At 44.6% G+C, this 6,000-nt stretch overlaps 1 long non-coding RNA gene across 4 annotated transcripts in view; it reads left to right on the top strand.

Annotated features, from left to right (window-relative positions):
- Nucleotides 1–3,044: 3,044 nt before the first annotated feature.
- LOC118669076 overlaps nt 3,045–6,000 on the top strand; it is a 31,565-nt gene continuing 28,609 nt past the window's right edge. For 2 of the 4 annotated variants that reach the window (XR_004971873.1, XR_004971872.1), the window contains exon 1: nt 3,047–3,219. This is a non-coding gene — a long non-coding RNA (uncharacterized LOC118669076). Of the gene's footprint in view, nt 3,220–6,000 lie in introns of all 4 variants that reach the window. The other 2 variants (XR_004971871.1, XR_004971874.1) reach the window with 2 other exon arrangements.

Below are 6,000 nucleotides of genomic sequence, written 5' to 3'. Positions count from 1 at the left end.
TGCCTCCTGGTGGTCAGTGTACGTCATAGCGACTGGTCGACCAGTTGACTGCCACTTGGTGGTCAGTGCACGTCATAGTGAGCGGTTAAGCATCCCTAGTGTATCATTAGCATATTACGTTTTGATTGGTTGCTCGGTTGTTCTGCCGTTCAGTCTATTTGCATATCACCCTTTTATTATATAGGATGTAAAAACAAAACAAAGCCTTTGAAGTTAGTGTATTGTCTCTTTTTGCAAATAGATAACTTTCATTATATGTGCTGAAATGTTTTCTTAACATTAGGCTTATTTGGTACAGGAACTCATTTTAAAGTTGGAAAAGCAAAGTCCCCAATGATTAACTTTAGAGGGAAAAAGAGTAAACAGAAATACAAACACAAAAGAACAAATATCTTTGAATTAACAATCCTGTAATGAGAGTGGCAGAATTAGATGGACAAACATTTTAATAAAGAAGGTCTCAACAAAGTTTAATCTATGAATTTAATGATAATTCATGGAAATTAATGGAATTCAAGAGTGAAAAAATTTCTGCAATTATAGCATGAGAAAAATGAATAGAATTTTGTTAGAGAAACTGCTATTATTTTTGAAATGAAGAGTTCAGAATTAAGCCATAAGTTAGGACAAGAACAATGCCTGGTAAATAGAACCCAATAAATGTAAATTACCCTTGCTATAGATGGAAAATTTGTTTGATTTTATTCCCACAAGCCACCTCAAGAACCCCTACCAATAAAGTGAGTTACATCTTTGGGCTCAACTTTCTTTATCTGAATAACATCTTTAAGGCAATTAATAATCTTCATTTGGGGCTGGAAACATTTGCATTAGAAATTAATCTGTACCTTATTGTTGTATTTGATTTTATGTGATCTTTATCTTGTTCCATTGAAATTTGTTTTTCAATAAGTTGATGTTTCAATAATACTGCCCTAATATATAAAAAACCCAGGGTCCCTCACAACTGGAGGCTCGATCAACCGGAAGTCAGTCCTGCAGTCATCGCTGGGTTGCTGTGGCGACCCAGCACTGACTGCTGAGGGGGCTGCGAATCAGGCCTGGAGAGAGGCCTGAAGAGAGAAGCAGGGTCTGATCCATAGCCTGTATGGCAGCTTTTGATCAGCACTTGTCTCTCTCTTTTTCTCCTGGCTGGGCCAGCAGCCGGGCCTCCATTTCTCTCCAGACCTTCACTGGGGCTGCTGATCAGCCCCGTCTTTCTATTCAGGCCCCGTTGATAGGCCCAGAGACACTGACTGGCATAGAAACTGACAACTCAGAACCAAATTGGCCAGCAGAGGAGGGCAGTTGGGGGCGAGATCAGGCCAACAGGGGAGGGCAATTGGGGGAAGATCAGGCTGGCAGGGGAGGACAGTTGGGGGCAAGATCAGGCTGGCAGGGGAGGGCTGTTGGAGGTGAGATCAGGCTGGCAGGGGAGGGCAATTGGGGGCAAGATCAGGCAGGCAGGGGAGGGCAGTTGGGGGCAAGATCAGGCTGGCAGGGGAGGGCAGTTGGGGGCAAGATCAGGCTGGCAGGGGAGGGCCATTGGGGGCGAGATCAGGCCAGCAGGGGAGGGTAGTTGGGGGCAACCGGGCCGGCAGGGGAGGGCAGTTGGGGGCAAGATCAGGCCAGCAGGGGAGGGCAGTTGGGGGTGAGATCAGGCTGGCAGTGGAGGGCAGTTGGGGGCAACCAGGCTGGCAGTGGAGGGCAGTTGAGGGTGAGATCAGGCTGGCAGGGGAGGGCAGTTGGGGGTGAGATCAGGTTGGCATGGGAGGGCAGTTGGGGGCAACCAGGCCCGCAGGGGAGGGCAGTTGGGGGCGAGATCAGGCTGGCAGGGGAGGGCAGTTAGGGGTGATCAAGCAGGCAGAGGCAGTTGGGGGCGAGATCAGGCTGGCAGGGGAGAGCAGTTGGGGGAGAAATCAGGCCGGCAGGGGAGGGCAGTTAGGGGCTATCAGGCAAGCAGGCAGAGAGGTTAGGGGCAATCAGGCAGGCAGGCAGATGAGCGGTTAGGAGCCAGCAGTCCCAGATTGAGAGAGGGATGTTCAACTGCTGGTTTAGGCATGCAGCCTGGGTTGAGGGAACCCCCTTCCATGCATGAATTTCGTGCACCGGCCCACTAGTTAAAACATAAAATACAACAACGCATGGTTCAGAAATGTAAATGATAAACCAAGTAGGGCCTAGATTAATAGTTCTCCTACCCAAAGGGTTAAGGGACTTTAAGGTTTCTTTTCTTTTTTTCTTTTTAGTGTATTTTTATTGACTTCAGAGAGGAAAGGAGAGGGAGAGAGAAATAGAAACATCAATGGTGAGAGAGAATCATTGATCGGCTGCAACCTTCTTAAGGAATACTTCCAAGTCCCACGCTGGGGATGGAGCCTGCAACCTGGGTATGTGCCCTGACCAGGAATTGAACCGTGACCTTCTGGTTCATAGGTTGATGCTCAACCACTGAGTCACTCTGGCTGGGTGGCTTTAAGATTTCTACATAGATTTACTTCAGAGGTATTCTAGAGATTCTTTCCCTTTGCTTGGCTCATTTCCTTCTTGTTAAGATTCTATTTCCTTTCTCTTCCTCTTCACTCTGTTACTTAACATAGCCCCCAAATATGGTGTAGCCCACATAAACCACTGCTTTCAGTGAACATATTCATCTTGAGATAACTGAAGATTTGGGGGCATATATGTTACATATATGCCTATGAATTCTTTGCTTCCTTCCCCACTTCTGATATAATAAGCTTTCACATTTGGCACCACATTTTCTTGCTACCATTCTGACACTGAAACAGCAGCCTGAATTTCAGCCAACATTCAGCCACAATGTAGTCTTGAAACAATAAGTACTGTATTTACTTTTTGTTCTTGACCCTTGGTTTAGTAATGAGGAGTCTTGCAAGAAAATGAACCTCTTTTACTCTTTCAAGTATGATGCAATAGACTGAATGTTTGTGTCCCCCAAATTCATATGTTGAAACCTAATTCCCAGTGTGCTAGTCTTTAGAGGTGGGGCCTTTGGAAGGTGATTAGGTCATGAGGGTGGAACTGTCATGACTACATCATCAAGGAGCCCTTATAGGAGACTCCAGAGAGCTCTCTTGCCCCTTTGCCATGTGAAGACACAGCAAGAAGACTGCCATCTATGAACCAGGTAGTGGGCTCTCAACAGGCATGGAATGTGCTGCCACCTTGATCTTGGACTTCCCAACCGTCAGAACTGTGAGAAATAGATTTCTGTTGTTTGTAATCCACCCCATCTATGGTATTCTGTTGTAGAATGGACTAAAACATTTGGTGACTGTGTGTGGGTCTCTCTAGGGCAGCGGTTCTCAACCTGTGGGTCGCGATCCCTTTGAGGGTCGAACGACCCTTTCACAGGGGTCGCCTAAGACCATCGGAAAACACATATATAATTACATATTGCTTTTGTGATTAATCACTATGCTTTAATTATGTTCAATTTGTAACAATGAAAATACATCCTGCATATCAGATATTTACGTTATGATTCATAACAGTAGCAAAATTACAGTTATGAAGTAGCAACGAAAATAATTTTATGGTTGGGGGTCACCACAACATGAGGAACTGTATTGAAGGGTCACGGCATGAGGAAGGTTGAGAACCACCTCTCTAGGGTATAGTGAATCAGGCAGCTCTTATTCCATTCTTTTCCCTGCTACCTATCCATTCCCTTGCCTGGCAAAGAGGGATCTTTGCTGCTTGGATGTCATACATACATTTGGACAGCCACTCCAGGCTGGTTCCAAATCTCACCCCCTCTACTAATCCCTTCACATCCTAAAGCCAGGATTTGGCTCCTCACAATCCCTCCACGCCTGAAGTTCTATGTAATTCCATCTATATTTAAATGCTGGTTAAGAGTTGTAATGGAGGGTGATTTGACTGTGAACCTTGATGGATTCAGAATCTTTTCCAAATATTCAACCAGGCCTCATGGACCACCTTCATTTTTTTTTTTTTTTTTCATTTTCAAATGAAGAAAATGAAGTAGGTAATTAAGGATAAATTCCTTATGTGGGACAACCTGGGAAGCCTGTGACTGCCAATATGAGACTAGGGGTCTCCAGGAAATACAACAGAAATGTATCTCTGCCCTGTTGTCTCTTGGATGCCCATCCCCATCATGTCATTTGCTTTGATAACTACTGTCTTCATTTCAGACGAGGAAATTAAAACCCTAGTAAAGGCTAAATAACTTAAGAGCAGGACCCACAAAGCAAATTAGAGTTCGATCCTTATCTGTTTACACTTTTCCCTAACAATTCTCGCTTGCTGCCTTCCTGTTACATGCCTGGTCAATAGAGAAAGACGAGGATTGTGGCAGATTCTGGTCTCTTAGTGCCATACACTTTCTTCATATTAATGCTATTAATCATCTGCTGTCAAAGGACTTGGTTTAAGTCCTGGTGAGATTAGCAAATCCTGCAATGCCTTTATGGAGCACTGTGCATGCACTGCGGTTTATTAGATTCTATTTGGGGACACTGAAAGAAAAAGTTATGGCCCCTGCCACATAGTATCTTATACTCTAGTTAGGAAACCAATTGCACAGAAAATGATCTTTTTTAAAAAAAATATATATATATATTATTAATTTCAGAAAGGAAGGGAGAGGGAGAGAGAGAAAAAGAAACATCGATGATGAGAGAGAATCATTGATTGGCTGCCTCCTGCATACTCCCCTACTGGGGATCCAGCCCACAACCTGGGCATATGCCCTGACCTGGAATCAAACCATGACCTCCTGCTTCATAGGTCAGTGCTCAACCACTGAGCCATGCAGGCTGGGCAGAAAATGATCTTTAAAAATATGTACATGACAACATATTCCCTTCATCTTGATGAACCTGTTTTCCTTTCTAATGGTCTTACCTTTTTCCACAGCATTCCCATTACATCCAGAAACTCTCTTAATGTGACCCCTCAAAATAAGCTATATTTTGCTCTCAAAAGTAGACTCAAACAAGAATCTATCTCTCCCACATTTCCTTGGCATATGTTTTCAGTCCATTAGCAACTTTTTTGTTTCACAGTCTTTCATAAGGTGGAAACTAGGTTTTCATTGGTAGACATTCTGGGCCATTTTGAATTGGCTGGATTCCAGGGGCACAGTGGGGACTCAAACACATCCTTTCTCTGGCTGCTTGGGCGTGAGGGCCTCCAGGCAATCTGAAGTTCTCTTCTCCTCCCATGGCTGCTTCCTTCTACTCCTCCCGGTGGATGGAGCCGGCCCAGGGTGAGGACATTCCATTGGACAGCAATGCAGGGCATGGTTAGCTGCTCAAGGTGGGATTCTGCCTCTTGGGAAGTTCTTCTTTTCAGAGGCCAGAGAGGTAAGGAGTCAGATTCCCAGCCTGCAAACAGCCAGCCTGGGAATGTGGTGGCCTCACCCCATAACAAAGAAACAGAATTTCCGGAGGATGAGGCACAGAAATCAGGATTTTAAAAAGATTCCCAGGTGATTCTAATGTGCAGCCAAGGTTGAGAACCACTGCTCTACATAGACTTGAAGAATAATGAATCAGATACTGTACCGATTTCTTAATCCTTCTCCATATATTATCTGACACTCATCGGACACTTAACATATATTTAGTACTATATAACGTGCTTTGCATGTGTCAATCAACTCATTTAGCCCTCGCAATGCCCTCTGAGATAGGCACTATTATTAACCCATTTTCCGGTCAGGAAACCAAGTCACAAGTTTAATTAGGTTATCAAATACCACACAGTGAGTGGTAGAGCCAGGATTCACACTTCGTCTGGCTCCAGAGTCTGTGTTCAGTCCCATTCCTAGTCCAACAATTCACAAACGTATCACCCTCTTCTGGACGTACTTTAAGTTTTCCATATTTAAGGGGGAGCCCTTAAGGTGGGAACCCAGGTTGAAAATAATGTTCCAGAGGTGTGACTGACCAGCCAGCCTGTGAAGATCATTGTGATATTGACTCACCATTGCATTAGCTTCCCTGT

The sequence above is a fragment of the Myotis myotis genome, unplaced genomic scaffold, assembly GCF_014108235.1.
Source record: "Myotis myotis isolate mMyoMyo1 unplaced genomic scaffold, mMyoMyo1.p scaffold_m19_p_14, whole genome shotgun sequence".
Classification (NCBI taxonomy): domain Eukaryota; kingdom Metazoa; phylum Chordata; class Mammalia; order Chiroptera; family Vespertilionidae; genus Myotis; species Myotis myotis.
The sequence above is the reverse complement of the archived record's forward strand: the minus strand, read 5'-3'. Positions and strand labels throughout refer to the sequence as shown.